The sequence below is a fragment of the Camelus ferus genome, chromosome 8 (assembly GCF_009834535.1).
Source record: "Camelus ferus isolate YT-003-E chromosome 8, BCGSAC_Cfer_1.0, whole genome shotgun sequence".
NCBI lineage: Eukaryota > Metazoa > Chordata > Mammalia > Artiodactyla > Camelidae > Camelus > Camelus ferus.
In genome coordinates this window covers 57,906,880-57,924,830 of record NC_045703.1, presented here as the reverse complement: position 1 = coordinate 57,924,830, position 17,951 = coordinate 57,906,880, and the positions used below count along the sequence as shown (strand labels likewise).

Sequence of the window (17,951 nt, the reverse complement as noted above, 5' to 3'; positions counted from 1 at the left end):
TCTCTTCAAATTTACTTCTTCTTTCTGGTATTGTTGTCATCCCAGATGACCAATCCATTACACGTGGAGTTATTATTGGCTACTTCCTTTCCCTTTTGCTCATATCGAATTGGAACAACAACTTGGTTCTGAATCCTTTATTGCTTGCCTACCCTTTCTTCTTTATTCTCTTATCTGTTGTTTTAGATGAAGTCCAAGTCATCCCAGGCTGGGACTAATGCAGCAACCTAATAACCAATTTTTCTGTTTCAAATCTTGCTCCCCTCAAGTTCATTCTTGGCTATGGTTCTATTACTTACTAGCTCAATGATCTCATCTGGAAAATAGGGATACTAATAGTACCAACCTTATGGAGTTCTTGTGAAAATTAGCTGAGGTAATACATGCCATGCATTTAGCATGGTTCCTGAAATACAGCAGTAATTTAAAAAATTTTTTAATTTAAAAAATTTTTCAAGAAAAATTAGCTGTTGTTAACATTATTATTAGTATTACCTTATCATAACTTTTCTAAAAATTCCTTGAAGAATTATTATTGCCTCTAGGATAAAATCACATCTCTTAGTGAGCCTGGCTAATGCTCTGTAATCTAGTCCCTATCAAACTCTTCAGATTGATCTCTTATCATTCTCCCCTTCAAACCCTGTGCTTTCTTTATTCATGTTGCAATATCTACAATTCTTTTAAGATGCCAAACCTTTTTATACTTCTTATTTTTGTGCATGTGGATTCCAGTGCTTTATACACACAACTTCATTCTCATTCCCTAACTCTTACTATCCATTCATCCTTCAAATCTCAGCTTGTATATTACCTCCTCTAGGAACTTTCCATGATGCTTCCTGGTCTAGTTTAAGTGCAGTTCCATGTACATTCATAACACCCTGTGTTCTCCTTTATTGTAGCAGCTAGGATAATGTTCTATAAATATTTATTAACAGTAGACATGTTTTAGGTGTTTGCTTGGCTATTCTCTTTGGGGGGCTTTCTGTCCTGACTTGGTGGGCTGTAGTGGCGTTATTTATATATGAGTCTTCACCCTGTTTATCATATCTGATTGAAACATGCCCAAAGACTGGACTGAATATATTTGTTACAGCTACTAAAATTTTGAATTAAGAGGCAAAATTATGGCTGGTTAATATGGGTGCTAGACTTGTAAAACATGAAAATTTAGGGCCAGAGTCCATGCCTTAGAAAGGAAAAACCTAACAGATACAAAAACCACAGACAGACATGGAAAAACAGGGATAATGGGTAAGCAGAGAAAGTAGGTCTTCAGAGAGAATAGAATTGATGCTTAGAGAGAAATGGAACAGAACTTGACCAAGCAACAGAACAGCTGTCTGAAGAATTTGAGCTTGGATTCATTCATTCAGAATTCTCTGTAAATGACATTTACAGAAAGTCTCAGTAAATGGCAGAGAAAAGAACCATGTTCTCATAGTACTTTGACTTGATTTTTAACTATATGAATTTATAATAAATATAAAAACCCAAGTGACACCAATTAATAAAGTAACTCCATAGGAACTGTGATGCTGTTCTTACTTTTACACACATTCATTTTGAAAAATTAAAAATAACTGAAATTGATGTCACTTTTGACTAAAGTTTTCTTATGGTTATTCAGCCTAGAATGACAATGACCAAAAACTAGTGGCCATACACAAATCAATTCTTTTTCCAGACAGCATGGAATAACAAAAGCAAGTAGCTGTAAAGGTGTTTTGTTTTTTGAATGCTGTTCTTTGACAAACTATAAATGAGACAAATTATAAAGAATTAGTCTTCTGAAGGTCAGTCTTACAAATTTTTTGAGGACTCAAATCCAATATTCCAGGAAATTTTTTTGTGATTGTTTATGATGTGGTTAGAAATTTATTGCATCTCTTCTTTGTATTTCCATATCGTTTTTCTTTCAGCTAAATTTTGTATTCCATATGAAGTTGTTTATTTCTGGAAAAATTATCAAATTCATAAAAGTCGTGAGCTATAAAGACTGAATGACCAGAAAGTTAAGTGTTATTTGAGGGACATTCTACTAGAAAAACATCGGACGAGTCATCAGAAGGTTCTAGGCAAAACTCTGGCATCATTTAACTATATAAACTTGGGTAGTTTCGTTGACTGGAGTTCCCCTCCCTTCAGTTATCTCGGCTTTAAAGTAAGGATCATGATCTCTCTTCTACTTACCTTGGAGTTGGTAATCAAAAGTTCACTTTGAAAATGTTAAATTTCAAGTTTATAGGTAACAAAAACAACAAAGGGTTTATAGACAACAAGATCTTATTAATATTCTGCAACAGAGGAGTACTGGCTAGGATTGAGTGGAATGACTTAATGACTTCTCAGTCCAAAGATACTACATTGCTCGTCACTAATTTTGTCTGCATAAGAAATGATGCTTCATGTTCCCAGAAAGATACAAATATCTACATTTGGACCCTAAGAGAGACATATTAAATTATTTATCTGCAATATGGTAGCATGTATTTATGTATATTCACCTAGGTAATGTTTTTAGCAAAAGCAAAAGAATTGCAACCAAATGTAAAAGGATAATAAAATTTTTACCAAAAAGGAAAGAAAGACGCTTCCAATCATTTGCTACTGTTATTAAGGGAACAGGCTCTTAGTTTTCTTAACTATGAAATGAGATTTAATAATTATACAAGCAAATAGGATTGTAAAGAATTTAGCACAATTCCTGGCACAAAATCAGGGCCCACAGAATGTTAAATGTAGAAGTAAACATTAACTTTGATCTTTGATCCGGAAAGAACTCTGGGGAAAGAGATAACTGATAGGAAGTGTGAAGCTGACCAGGTGCAGAAATGTGGTCCCAGGTGTACAGTTTCCCAGCAATCATATAACACTCCACATACGGAAGGATCTGATTCCTTGCATTTGTCTCCTGGTAGGTGGGTTATTATTGATCTTAATTCCTCTAAATGTCAGCCAATCAGATGGAACTTCTCTGCCCATCATTTCCCAATAAAATTTTAGATGTAAGCATTTTTAAATTAAGGTTTTACTGAATCACTGTAGAACCAATCCAGTACAAATCGAGGAAATGTTTACCCAGCCCTACCTAGTTTATTTAAGATCTTTTCGCAAATATTTGCAGAAAGTCATGATTGAAACTCAACCTATGTCCTAATATAATGGTGAATAAAATATAGGACAATATTGGATATGGCTATATATAGATTTATATGACAATGTGTAAGAACTGCATGGAAGAAGTGATGAAAACTTTGTGCATAATAAACACTAGAGTTACTCCTTTTCTTAAATGGACTGGTGGCAGTAGTTCAGAAGGATAATTTTAACTTTCTTCACTTTTCTAGACCATTGTTAAATTTATTTTGACTGTTGTTCTGCATACACTCATTGCCTGTAAGATGTAAATATCCTGGGTAGTAGAGTGTTGAGTATCTAGTTGACTAAAAGGAATAGCTGTCATTGAGAAAACAGCTCCAGTTTAACGGGGCAATAATAGTAATGAACTACCCATACTGGAAATGTAATAAGCAGAGATATTTTACCACAATAAGAATACAAAAACAATGTCATATTCATTTTCAGAAAATGAGGAGAACTAGCTCCTTTTTAATGAAATATTGGGCATGGATCCTTGGGGATTTACCAATCATTACTGTTTTAAATTAAGACAGGTTTTTTCTTTTTTTGGTCTTAAAATAGAATCTCAGAAAAAAAGCCCCAATTCACCCACATAGTACATAGAGTGCCAGGTTTGTTCTGAATAATGCTCATGGAAAATAGTGGTTGTATTACATTTGAGAAACACTGAGAATTTTGAAATTGTTATGAAAGGAAAAACAATGTTGTAAGTTGTGCATCTCTAATTTTAATACACTTCTAGAAGCTTATAGACTCAGTTCTATTGTAATATATTAATCTTTTAATAATTTTAATCAACTTGGCAAAAGTATTTTAATCAATTGGCAATATTAGGCTTGGCCTCTGGCTGCTGTATATTCAGTTGCACATTTGTAAATCACTTCTTTCTTTGAGTGTTGGTTCTTCATTGTTAAATGGAGAGTGAGGTGGTGTGTGGAGTCCATTATTTCCATGGTGCCTTCCCATCTTATGTGAGTCTGTTCTTCTGCACTTCTGCTTTTCTCGGCTCCTGGGCTGTGTTTTATATGAGCATAAGGCCACTGCCTAGCAGCACTTGACAAGATTGGAATGGAAGTAGATGTCCTCGGTCTTAAAAAATTCAACCAACATTATTTTTGAGAACTCACAACTGTCTTCTCCTGCCTTGAGAAGAAAGAATTTGATAGAATGAAAGCATGGTGGGCCTGACAACTTAAATTTATTTGTAGGAATACAGGAAATAAAAAAGGAAGTTGTGGAATTGTCAGGTAGTTAGATAATTGGGGGCAATGGGCAGATAAGTGGAGGAGAAGGAGGAGGATCCGGAAGATGGTGTTATGCCCGCCTCCGGCATAAAGGGTCTTTACATCCTCTAAATGAGTGCCAGGGAGAAACCGGTCAGCACTCGACAGTCATGACTATGAACTGAGAAAAGACTTAACTGGACACAACCCAGTGTTCATTGTATTATAATTAACATTGTGGTTTAGGCACTCCCTGCCCCGGGTTCTTCTGTGTCCACGGGGGGTAAGGACACGCGCAAAGGGGCCAAACGTGACTAAGCATTCCAGGGACAAGAGCCATCAATCAATCCAGAGACCACTTCTAAGTGAGGACAGAGAGAGAGAGGAGGCAAAAACTGCCACTTTTCTTCCCTTGGATGGGCCTGCCTCCCATTTTGGGGGGTGTACTTTTCCTTTTTAAAAGAAATCTTTTAAAATCTTTCGGTACACAGTGCACAGTCTCCTGACTGGAAACTTATTTTTCGGGTATGACAAGAGCTGGTGTCTTTACCTTTTGAGGTAACAGAATCCTTAAACGGCAGAGTGTATCTTGAATTTCACTGGTGAGCAAGTATGCTTGTGCCACAGAAAATAGTGTCACCATGTACTGTTCACAAACATACGATTATTTCTGTAAAATAGATGTCGTGTGACCTTCTATTTTCTCTATTTCTAGACATTCAAAACCTTTAGGGTACCTTTTAAAAAATTAAAACCTTTAGAATCATTGAATGTGAAAACAATCTTGGGTGAAATCGCGTGGTAACTTATATCTAGCTCAAGCACTTGTCAGTATGTTTCATGCTTCAACAACCTGTAAAAGAGGAAAATAAAGGTCCTTTGATTTTTCTGACTTTCAATCCTGGAACAGGATGTCCCTGACTTTAAAATGGAAGATCTCCAGAAAAGGGAAAAATGAAAAGATAGCTTAACATATTATTAACTGCTAGTATTTTTAGTGTTTCAAAAATTTGCTTGTATATTCCTTTCATTGAAATATGCAGTTATGACATTTCCACGAAGTGATGGCATCTGGTGTTAAGGACAAAATAGTGGGACTTTACCACAAGCAGCCTGATTCTTGCACCTGCCCTGTCTGAGGAAGAAAGCTTTCTGAGGAATCAGTAAGGAATCAGTAGCTGTCTAATGTGACACAGCCATGTAAAATTTTGCTCTTTTTCAACAATGGTATGATTTGTGAATAATAAATAATAGCAAATAATTAGACAGCACTCACTTACTAAGTACTGTGTGTGTGTATTCATGTAACTGTCATGACAACTGTAATTATTTTCATTTTACAGATGAGAAACTGAAGAAGAAAGGAAGAAATTACATCCCTTGCCCAAGGTTACATCGCTGGTAAGTGAAAGAGCCCAGGCAAATGGGACCCAGAGCTTCCGACCTCAGCTAGCATGCACCACCACCTCTCCACCCCAAACACGTCCTCCCGAGTAGCCATCCTGGGAGGCTGTGCAATTCCATCTATGCTGGCATTTCTGAAAACATTCCTGTGCTTTCTTTAGTGTGATCGAGGGCTGATATACTAGAAGCCAGTCCAAACAGAGAGCGAAATAACCCCCAGCAGCTCAGTCTGGCAGTGTGAAAAGGAACTGAGCTGTCCCTTTAGCTAGACACAGCCCACAGACATGATTGGTTTGGCCTGTATTTGGCCTGGACAGTGTTTTACATTTTGATTAGTTACTAAAATAAACACAATGAAATTTAAAAGCCATATACACAAATCTGAATTTCTGGTCTCTCTTGGAGAATTGGAGCCTCAACATTGGGCTTGAATCCCCAGTTTCTCACAATCCCCATCATCCGTGTCCCCCAGAAACTGGGGCTCAGGGTCACTTACCATTTCTCACATCACTTCATTTGTGTGTTTTACCCACCTGGCCCCTGTAGATACTTGATTTTGTGATGCTTGAAACAAAATCATTGTTTTCGAGGAGTAGTGGAATCAAAATAATTATTGAAGGTTGTGAAAAGAGAATTTCAGAGAGGAAACTTTAGGTTAGAAGGGCCGTTATTGCTAGGAATTAAAGGATTAAGGCAGAGCATTATTCTGAGCAAAAGAACTAAGGGTTAGATTAAAACCTCAGGACACATAATTCTGGCCTGTCCCAGATATTCTACATGCTCTCAAGCAAGTTCCTCAATTTTCACGTAGAATAGCATATTTTCCAAATTCTAGGTACTATTCACACTGTAAATTGACAAAAGGAAATATTTCCATGCCACGATCAATGTGTACTAGTCCAGAGAAGTTCGAAATGTTACTGGAATGGACAGAAGAAAGATTCCATAGCAATATCGCAAATCTCTCTCTCTCTAAAGATGAAATCATTGATCCTTCCGTAAAAAGGGTATATCAAACAGGGTAACCACAAGAACAGACACTAATTTGGTAATGTCTGCTAGATAAGACGTAAACAAATGTGTTTCCCTAATGTGCTGTTGATATTTTTATCAAGAACTCTCCCTTACAGAACTCTATAACCAAATCTGCTTTGGACCTAGTCTTTAAATTATTTGCCATTATCCATGATACATACAGACTCCTTTACGCTTTGTTTAACCTGCACTGGCAGGATTTATGTACCCATACTGAGATGGGAAGCCCCATGAAAAAGACGGCAGTACTCCCAGGCAGGGCCACTACCCTCCTGCCAACACCATTCGGTTCCCTGGCCCTGCAGCATTATTTCACTTTTTAAACTTTGAAACGGCTTAGTTCTAGGAAAGCAGAACTTACCCCTAAGATTCTATTGGTTCCCTGAGCTAACTCCTGATTGGTCTATTTGTAGTGCTTTATTTGCATGGAGCTCACTCCTGATTGGTCCATTTCCCTCACTCCTGATTGGTCCATTTCTACAAAGCCTGTTCCTAATTAGTCACCTTTGTTATACTTTATTTGCATATGATGTTACAAAATGTTGCAAAGTCTAGACTGGTAGCCTATAAAAGGCTGTGTAAACCTACAGACGGTGTCCAGAGCTTGGAGTGTTAACTCCTCTGGGTCCTCTGGGCCTTCTGGGCCCACTGGCGTAATAAACCTGAGTTCTCCAACTCTGAGTGCTGCTTGGTCTCTCGCCCAGATCCAGGTTGCTGTCACAACTGAGCTGTAACACCGAGCTGTAACACTGAGCTGTAACACACTTTTCTGCAACAATACAACCAGACCTCCAGTTACTTAACTGTTAGTTCATCCATATATTCATTCGAAAGATATTTACCAAGTGCCTACTAAATGCCACGTTCTCAGCTTCATTGTTGTAATTTACAGCCTAGGACATGGTTGGAACAATGAGGTTATATTCAAAGTTATGATGGAGTTGGAGGAGCTCAATGCATTTATTGTTCTATTTCGTGGTTTGAGTGGGGTTACTGAGATTACTGAAGAAATATTTCCTCACATTTGAGATCCAAAATTATTAGCAAATTACCAAGCATCCTAGATATATGTTGTCCTCTACGTCACTTGTGAGCCACGCTAAGAGAACTGTCTCCAAAGCAGTTTGGTATCTGCATCATCAGTCAGCTGGCACCGTAGGGGAAGAGATGATGAGATTTTAAAGTACTCATTATTCTTTCTGAAAAATTGCCGGTTTGTTTTTCCCCTCCTCTCATTCCTTAAAGTCTGTCTCAGAGTCTTTGGTGTTCTCTTGTGATCTGTTTGGCAAATCCTTCAGCCCATGTAGCACACTTCATTTCCCTTTCTCCCAACTTTACCTTCACTTGGGCACATTAGAGGAATGTATTATATACATTAAGTATACACTGAGGCTTCCTTCATATAATATGTAGATGATGTCAGTGAAAAGGTTTGAGAGTATCTTTAATTATTTCATTTTAAGCTAGAAAGACATGTAATCTATGATTCTGTTTGGATCTCTTAATGTTCCAGAATTTCCATTCAGACAGAATCTTTAAGCAGTTATTTACAAGCCTGCTTCCTTTCCTTCCTAATGTTAATCCACAGTTAGCAGCATCCTGACCACTTGTGTCCTGAACTACCGCAACAGTTTCCATTTGAAACTACAGCCAGAAGCCCGTTAATGCCCTAATGAAAGCAATTTGTATCAACTAAGTCACAATGAAGACACAAGAGGGAAAAGGTTAACCTTGCCAAATGGGTGTCTTATTGAATTAAATGAAAACTGCAGTTCACTCTTCCCTCAGAATCCTGGGTGAAATTTAGAGATACAAGCTGCGTTGGCCTGAAGTATTTTTGGATTTCGTTTTCTTTTCACTCTGTGTCTCAGCACATGCTTATTTGAAAACTCCTCTACCTTTATTTCACCATCAAGAAGTTTTCTCTCTGATTCTGAATACAGCAGGATGGAGTGCTTGAGGGGTACGCGCGCGCGCACGTGTGTGTGTGTGTGTGTGTGTGTGTGTGTCTGGGGCTTGGGGCGGGGGGGCTGGCAGAGTCCCAAAGAAAGGAAATCAAGAGAGCTCTAAAGGTCTCTTTTTGTCAACTGTTCAACCAAAAAACACATGTTCTATTGAGTATTTTCCAAACTCCCAGACCATGCTATTCATCTAAAAGGTTCAGCTCCATTAAAGTCTATCGTGTTGGAATTCTTAGAGTGTGGAAATATATTTTTTGTAGGCCTTATTTTCTTTTCTCTGAGACAGAAGTGCAAATAATGCCCAGCTGATTATTATCACCTTCAGCATCCATGAGCACCTTGAAAAAGGATCTCATTTTATGCCTCAGAAATACAAGAATATAAAAAATATTCTGTTTTAAACCACTAGGAGCTTGCAGTTTATTTGAGGAACAGGTTAGGCATGTGTAAATATGCAGATAATTAAAGATATATTGGTAAGTGGTATAGACAATAATGATGTAGGAGAGGGTGAGATAGGAAGCTGACATGGAATGTTGCATGGAGAAATATTAGCAATTTAAATTTGCTCAAGGTTAATGCTCTACTGACCCGATGCTAACCATATTAGAAAGAACAAGAACTTGGGGCAGAAAACATGTTTAATTTCTTTTCTCCCAATTTCTCTACTATGATCTGACTATTTTCTTGACCCAGACTACCTGGGTTTAATCCTCTTATCTGATGCTCTTTGTATTGCCCCAACTAATTGTTCTAGAACAAGGGTCAGTAATTTTTTTTTTTTCTGTAAAGAGAATCAGATAGTAAATATTTTAGGCTTTGTAAGCCATGCAGTTTTTGTCACAACTGTCCAATTACACAGTTGTAGCATGAAAGCAACCATAGATAATATGTAAAAATTGAGAATGGTAAGATTCCAGTAAAACATTTATGAACAGTAAAATTGGAAATTAATATAATTTTTTGTGCATCATGAAATAGTATTCATCTTTGGATTTTTTTAAACTACTTATAAAATATAAACCATCCTTAGCTCCTGGGCTGTACAAAAATGGGTGGTCAACTGGATTTGGCCCATGGACCATAGATTTCTGACTTCTGCATGAGAAGACTTTATCATTTCCTCACTCCAGCTCTATTCAGTTTCCTCATCTGTCTCACAGAAACTAGGTCCAGTTGCTATGTACAAGTAAAGTAACTTGTGATCTTCAAAGTATAAAGCTAAAGTTAATGTAATAATTGATTTGATAGTAAATAATTGACATAACTTAAGATCAAAGGAAGCCTCTGAGCATGTTGAGCATCAGAAACTGCTGTCCAGGGAAAAGTCAAGTAAGTAGAACATAGGGAGACTGAGTCAGAGTCTGTATAACTAATAGTCAAGCCTGGTTCTGTTGTGGGAGAATAGTTCTTGCCTCGCACAGGAAAGAATTCAAGAGCAAGGCATGATAAAGAGAAAGCAAGTTTATTTAGAGAGATACACACTCCATAGACAGAATGGGGTCTATCTCGCTCAGAAGGGAAAATGGTTTAGGAGATACACACTCCATAGGCAGAATGTGGGCCATCTCAGAAAGGTGAGAGGGAGAGAGACCAAGAGGTGTGGGGGTATTTAGTTTAAAGTAAAAGCAGATACACACTCCATGTACAGAGTGTGGGCCATCTCACCAGGGAAGAGAGACAGAGAGACCAAGAGATGCAGAGTTGTTAGGTTTTATGGGCTTGGTAATTTTATACGGTAATGAGTAGGAGGATTATTCCAACTAATTTCCAGCAGGGGTGAGGATTTCCAGGAAATGCCTCCCACCCCCTGCCTACTTTTTGACCTTTTATGGTCAGCCTAGGAACTGTGATGGCGCCTTTGGGAATGCCATGGGGCTCAAGGTCTACTGCAAGTCAAATCTTCCACCATCTTGGTTCTAACTAGTTTGTCCTGTCCTCAATTGCTGTGTCCTTCCTTCAGTGGTTGTGCCCAGCCCCCTTTCCTCCCACATCAGTTCCACTTCCTCCCTTGGAAAGGAGACCAGAGAATTCCTCTTTGCCAAAGAGATCAGCCAAAAGAAAATAATCAATGATACTGATATTTGTTGATTTCACAATAAAATTTCTTCACTGCTCTGTTATTTTGAAATATGGTGGCAAATACTAAAAGTAATGACTTTAAATAAAGAAAGTGGTTGCCAGAAGGGAGCAGGACTGGAAGATGGAGAGGGATGGACCAGAGAATATACTGATTTTATTTTAAGCCTTGTAATAATATTTGACTTTTAAATTCCTACATATATTTTTCAAAAATATAAAAATTTAATTAAAAAGAAAAAAAGCGGAGCCCTTTGGTGACTCTCAGTGCCTGCAAGACAAATCCAAACTACTGGGCATGCCACATAAGACACTAAACTTGGGCATAACCCACCTTTTTGGCTACACCATGATCACTAACCAGCACATACCAGGGAAAGAACTATTCTATCCAACTCACTTTTATATCCTTATATTCTTATATCTCTTTTTCTCTCTTGATTGTCCTTTCCTCATTCTCTGCCTGGTGAACTACTTACCTTTCAGGAAACACCAGCTTAAATGTTGCTTCTTCTCTGAACCTTTCACAGACCCTGTAGGAATCATTAATGGGTTCACTGTCTGTATACCCTCAGAACTTTTGACATGTTTACACCACAGCCCTTAGCACAGAGAATTACTTATTTATTGGAATCTCATTCTAGTCAGACTGTAAGTATCTCAAAGCAAAGATCAGGTCTGTTTAATCTTTATATCACCATTTTCTAGCACATAGTAGGTGCTTAGTTAATAATTATTGACTTAAAGATGGATTTGTCCACAGCCATGCATAATGAGGGAAGAAGCTACATGGTTAGTGACCAACTGGACTTACAATGTGAGGGCAGAGGCCAAAGATGACTCTTATTTTTATATGTTTAAATAGTTGGTAAGTAGGAGACCGATGGTACCACTGATAGAGGGAGAGGGAGGAGATTCTTTGATGGCAAATGTAACAAATTTGGTTTTATTTTTCCTGAGCTGCGGATTGACAGTGAGTTATCTCATAAATATTTCTTGTCAGAAGTTAGAGAAACTAGTTGAAGTTCAATAAAGAAACTAAGGTTAAAAAAGGATATTGTATTGTCATTACCATATTAGATCATCTGTGAATCCAAGATTTGACGAGATTTCTGAGGTAGACAGTTGCTTGAAATGGTAACTCTCAACTCCATATGTGCGATGGAATAATCTGGATAGGTTGTGAAAATGCACATTCCTCTGGCCCCACTCCTCGAGATTCTGACTCAGAAAGTCTGGGGAGGACCCCAGGAATCTGCATTTTGACAGACACCGTTTGATGATTCTTATGGAGAACCTCACATGTACACCTTGAGAAATTACTGGTATAACAAGAGAAGTAAAAGAAGACTGGGTGCAGTTTGGAAGGCTGGAGGAAGATCCGTATTCAATGACTGGGAGAGGAATAGATGGCTGCAACTTGGAAATGGCTTTGCTACTATCTGCAGAAAACACTGGAATTAGAATTTACTAGTTACTTTATCTGCCTTCAAAATGACTTCTTCTGATTCATGCTTTGAATTTTAAAATATCTTCATGTCACAGACCTCATAAACAGATTACGATAAGGATTGAGAAAATATCTGGGAACTCACTTTTCAACCTATGATGAGTTAGAATTCTACTGCTCTGAGTATCAGGCTGTTTTCTTCCACTTACCAAAAGCTTTTGCAATAATAAAATCAATTATATTTTCAGATTTAACATCCTTTTGTTAAGCAAATTATGTAAAAAGTCTTTATAGATATGAGCATTGTTTTTCACTATATACAACACCCTTTGGTGATGACTCATCCTTATATGCAGAACTCAAAGAATCTATCACTCACTGCATAAATTACTGTTGATAAGTTTGCTCTGGAAATGAATAAAGCCTTCTGAACATTTTCCTTAAGCAGGCTAAATTCCATTTTTACTAGAGCCACAGCCAATTCTAAAAAGGAAACTTTAATGATAAAATAATAAACAATTATTTGTTAAATTATTTACTTAATTTAGTAAATTACAAATAAATACATATTAACCAAACATATGTTAGAGTTAAATTTGCCAACTACTTCATTACCATAAATGATATTAAGCATGAAAGCTATCGTTGGAAGCTGCATGTGAAAATAGAGACTAACCAAATGAGAACAACCAAAGGTTATTTATTCGGAGCTTGTTATAGCAAAGGAATCAGCCACCGCTACTTGTGTTTGGCAGAGACTGAAAGACAGGCAGAGGAGCTGGAAAGCTTTATACTGAATAAAAGAGAAGGCTTCAGGTATGCCCTGATTGGAGGCTATTGGTACAGGAAAGCTGTAGATAGGCTAAGTCTGAGGGGGTCATCCTATGTGATTGGTTAGGGGAGCGTATTTGCTTTCTTTGGTTGGTCCTAAGTTGGAAGCCAGGACAAAAGTTTGGGAAGCTGTCAGTTATTAATCAGGTCTTGGCCATTTGTGGCTGATTGTCTTAGGGATTATTGTTTGGCTTCCTGGGTGGGTTGCTAGTTCCCACAAGTCTGACTCACAGATAGCAGGTTGGCTTTCTGGGCTGGTTACTCTAGCTAATAAGTTGATTTCCTGAGCTAGTTGCTGCAGATTGTGTGTCAGAGTTGCATGTATGTGACCTGGCCATTATCCACTCCATCTCACGTACCCAATGATATCTATAATATTTTAGAGCAAAATCATAGGTAAAGCTGGATAGATCTAAAAGACTTACTATAGAGCAACAAAACAAGCTGAAAATAGATATGTATTATTATTTACACTATGTGAAAAGGAAAGAAAAAATAAAAACCTATGTAAACAAAACTATAGATGTTTAGTAAATATATAATGTTTAGCAAATATTAGATGTGAATGTATATGTTTAGCAGAAGTCCTGGAATATTATACCAAAAAAAAAAAAAAAAAGAAGAAGAAACCATGTGATGGAAATCCCAAAAGGATCACTGAGATACTGAAGGAACTCCTACCAGTTTATTCCTAGACCCATGGGGTGGTGGCAAGGGAGCAGCTCTTGGTGGTGGTGTCCACGTATGTGTGAGGAACAGCATTTGCGTGTGAATGGAAACCTGTTGTGAGAAGAGAACTGTGGACCACTCTCCCTTGAATGACATATTCTAGGGAGGAATTCTAAGAAGTTGGAATTCTGAGTTTTTATTTATATATTGTAAATGCATCTTCTAGATGGCTATGAAGGTCTGCTATCAAGACAAGAAGGACAAAATATATTTTATTTGATAGTTTATTAGCTTGATTTATAATTTTGAAATATTCCAATTTTTGGTATGTGAGCCTCCATTTGTCATTTGTTCCTCAAGTATTTGGGGCAGGCCTGGTAGTGCTTCTGCTGTCCTAGCGCCTGGGAGAAGCACTGAACTTTGAAGGGTCAAAGAGAGGTGCCATACAGGTAGGTCACTCACACAGAACCTGGTTTTCCCTTTCTCCATCCCAAATCACCTGTCCACACAATGTATAGTATATCTGCCTATACAAAGCCCAGAGGGCTAGATTAAAATCAGCTGCTTCCTAATACCTCCTTTCTGGCTGTACGGGGACGTATTACATGAATCTGTATCTAAGAAGAAAGATAAATTGTTCCACAAGTTATATTTCCCTGAATCCTTTAAAATTGTTCCATTCAGATTTTTTTGTTGTTAAAAAAAATGGAATGGAAATCTTATTAAAGCATTAGGAGAAAGGAACTTTCACTATCCAATTCTGTTTCTTTTTTCTTTCTTGGAAGCAGTTTCAAACTTACTGAAAGGTTGCAGGTATCACACAAAGAACTTTTTTCTTCTCTGAACTATTTGAGTGTAAATTGCCCAAAGGATGATTTATTAATCCTGAGTACTTTAGTGTATATTTCCTACAAACAAGGGCATTATTTTATGAAACAAAGTACAACCATCAAAACCAGAAAAGTTAACATTACTACCCTCTAACGTTTAAGCCGCATTCATGTTGTGCCAGTTGTCTCAATAAAGAACAGACAGAGCCAGGTGTGCTCTGACTGCTGTCATGCTGTCAATCTTGCTGACCTCATCTCCCATCATCCCCATAGGCTGCTGCTACCCAGCCATCTTTCAGGGCTTTGGATGCATGGAGCTCTTGTATTGGAAGCCTTTGCATATACTCTTTCCTCTGCCTAGGACATTCCTCCTCCAATGCTAAATTCTTCTGTTCTTCCAGGCAAAACTAGTCATTCCATCAGAGAGGTTTTCGTTAACTTCCCTAACCCAAGTTAACCCCCTAAGCTTTTTTTATAAAACCCGTGCTTCTCTTTCTGTACTCTCCTCGTGGTGTGTAGCTATGCTCTTGTTTATGAGATTATTTCTGAAATGTCTAATCTCCTTCTATTTCTAAGTTTTGGGAAGGCAAGAATCATAATGGTTTTGTTCATCAGCATATCCAGAGGGCCTAACATAGTGTCTGGCATATAGTAGATACTCAGTAAAAATTTATTCAGTGAATGAATGCAAGAAAAAAAAAGTAGAAAGTACTGTTATTCTGTTCAAAGTTTATACAAATGAAAGTACTATTTTAATCAAATATTCAATGACCAAATCACAGAAATGAGAATTTTAGAAGTTTTGGACTTCTAAAGAGGAAAAAATGAGAGAATGTGTTGGTAAAACAAAGACCAATTTTATTGTGATCTAATATGAGAGGCAATGATTCCATCAGACAAACATGTGCATATATTTTTTCCTTTTAAATATATCTTTTATTTATTAGGGGTGGGGCTCTGTATCATATTGCATGCTATTACTGTTTATATAAAAGTAATTTAAGCTGAGACATGAAAAGTAGATTCTGGTTAAGATACAATTCAGAGTGTTTTGCTCAGACTTTCTTCCTATATTCAAAATTACTTGAGAAACCCATTTAATATATCACAGGCATGTACTGTGAAAATGATCATTGTAAAGGTTATGTGGGATATTTCATAACGTGAGATACATTATAAATAAACACTATAAAATGTATTATAGGGAAAAATACAATATAAGCCCTATGTAATTTTTAAAAGCTAAACTTGAATTTAAAAATTTGACTGTTTTTTTCCTATAAAAATTAAGAAATCATTTAATAAAAAGATATTATTCTAATAATTTTCTTACTTAAAATGTCTTTTTAAAATATTGTGAATCTTAAAAGTTCTAGTGACATTTCACTGAGCTGCATACATTTAACTTAGAAACTAGAAATGCTATCTCTGAATCACAGCAAATAGGAAGGGAATTTGATTTATTCAACTCTTAAGGAGAAAACAGAAGTGCTATTTCATTCTTATAGTTTTCAAGGTCATTGGGTATATAATAAGAGGTTCTTCTCTGATATAAAGACATATCTGGATATATGTAGAATTTGTACTTAAAAATCAAATTATCCTATTAAGAAGTGTAAATTATAAAACTCCCCAAAATGGATCTCCTGAGTTTTATAAAGTATGTGCTTTCAATAATATGAAACAAGTTACCAAAGTAGAAAACAGCTTCTTTCCCACCCTACCCGCAAAGATAAAAGATAGAGGTAAGTCACTAGTTTCTGTTGTGTTTTATGGTTCACAATATACACGGAAACTATTAGTGCTCATATCCAGTTCTCTTTTTTTGGCAAAATCTTGTGTGCTTGGTCACATGGACTGACCCTCATAACTGGCTACTAAAACTAAAGCATATGTCATTATGTTTCGTACAAATAAGCCTTGAGGGGTGGTAGGTGTCTATTTTTTTCCCCAGAGCAACAGTGTATTTAGCACAATGCACATGTGCTAGAGGGTAATGTGAGCATATGTAACTTAAAAAAGTTTCGCCAGCTTTATTAAAATAAGTAAAAGCACAGGTGAAATTGATTTTCATGATATATGTTATTCAGCCCACTATATCTCAAATGTTATCCTTTCAACATGTAATGAATGAAAAACAAATCATTGAGATATTTTACATTCTTTCTTCATACCAAGTCTTTAAAGTGAAGTGTGTATTTTACTCTTAATTTGGGTAGCCACATTTCATGTGGTCAACAACCCCACGTGGCTAGTGGCTACTATACTGCACAGTGCAGGTATAGAGTTTGGAGGAAGGAAGGAAAGGAGGGAGGGAGGGAGGAAGGAAGGAGAAGGAAGCTGGGCTTGATTCCCTCAAAGCAGTAACAGTATTTTTTCAAGGGTGAAAAGTAAGCATTAATTGTAATTAAAGGGTCAAGGCCAAAAAGGAACTGTGTAACTTTGGTTTCCTACCAGTGTCTTGAGTGTCTCCCATAGAATATGAAATGCTTAAGGGCAGGGACTTTTTTTATTCATTTCATTATCATCAGAGCCTAACACGGCACCTGGCGTGTATTAGTGCTCCTATGTATTTGCTGAATATGTGAGTAAATGAATCAATGGCAGTATTATAAATATGTTTATTCTAAAAATTAAAGATATCCAGTTAGTCACAGGATTTAGGCAGAGTATGTTGGATCTGCATTTCAGAGACGGGGAGAGAAGTCAGGGTTGTTGCCTCGCATCGTCAGCACTTGTGAAGGTCATTTAAGAGGACTAATAAGTGTAACTCTAAGACCATCATAATACAGCATTTAGAAAACAACTTTTTAAAAAGGTGGCCCTCAGGTAGAATTTCATCATTTTACCTTACTTCAGAGGATCACAGCCAAGTCCTCAAACTAAAAAACTTGGTTAAATCCTCCATAATGAAAATTTTTATTGAACGAAATACTTTTAAAAATGTAAGCAATTGTATCTCTAGTTCACATATTATTTTTTTATTCATTTTTCTCTTTCTTTTTAGCTAATGTATCACTTAAATGCCAGAAAAGATTGAGTTCCCCAAGGAGAAATCTAATTCATAGCTGTTTCAAGGAATCAAATGGCTTGGGTTTCAAGGACAAGCGAAGTATGTATTTCACATTTAAAGGGAGACTTGCAATAACCCTCACTTGCCTTCTGTGACTCGAACCAGACATCCCTTTAATATAAAAACAATTTTACTGAGTATGACCCTGACATCTTTAAAAATAAGAGCTGTATCTTTCTTTCTGATTTAAAAAACAATCCCTCTTCATGATAAAACATCTACTGAAGACTCTAACGGGGAAAGTTATAA

At 36.9% G+C, this 17,951-nt stretch overlaps 1 long non-coding RNA gene across 6 annotated transcripts in view; it reads left to right on the top strand.

Moving 5' to 3' along the window:
• LOC106729714 overlaps positions 1–17,951 on the top strand; it is a 284,345-nt gene that overhangs the window by 24,204 nt on the left and 242,190 nt on the right. For all 6 annotated transcript variants that reach the window (XR_004322052.1, XR_004322047.1, XR_004322048.1 and 3 more), the window contains exon 2: positions 5,714–5,771. This is a non-coding gene — a long non-coding RNA (uncharacterized LOC106729714). The remainder of the gene's footprint in view (positions 1–5,713; positions 5,772–17,951) is intronic.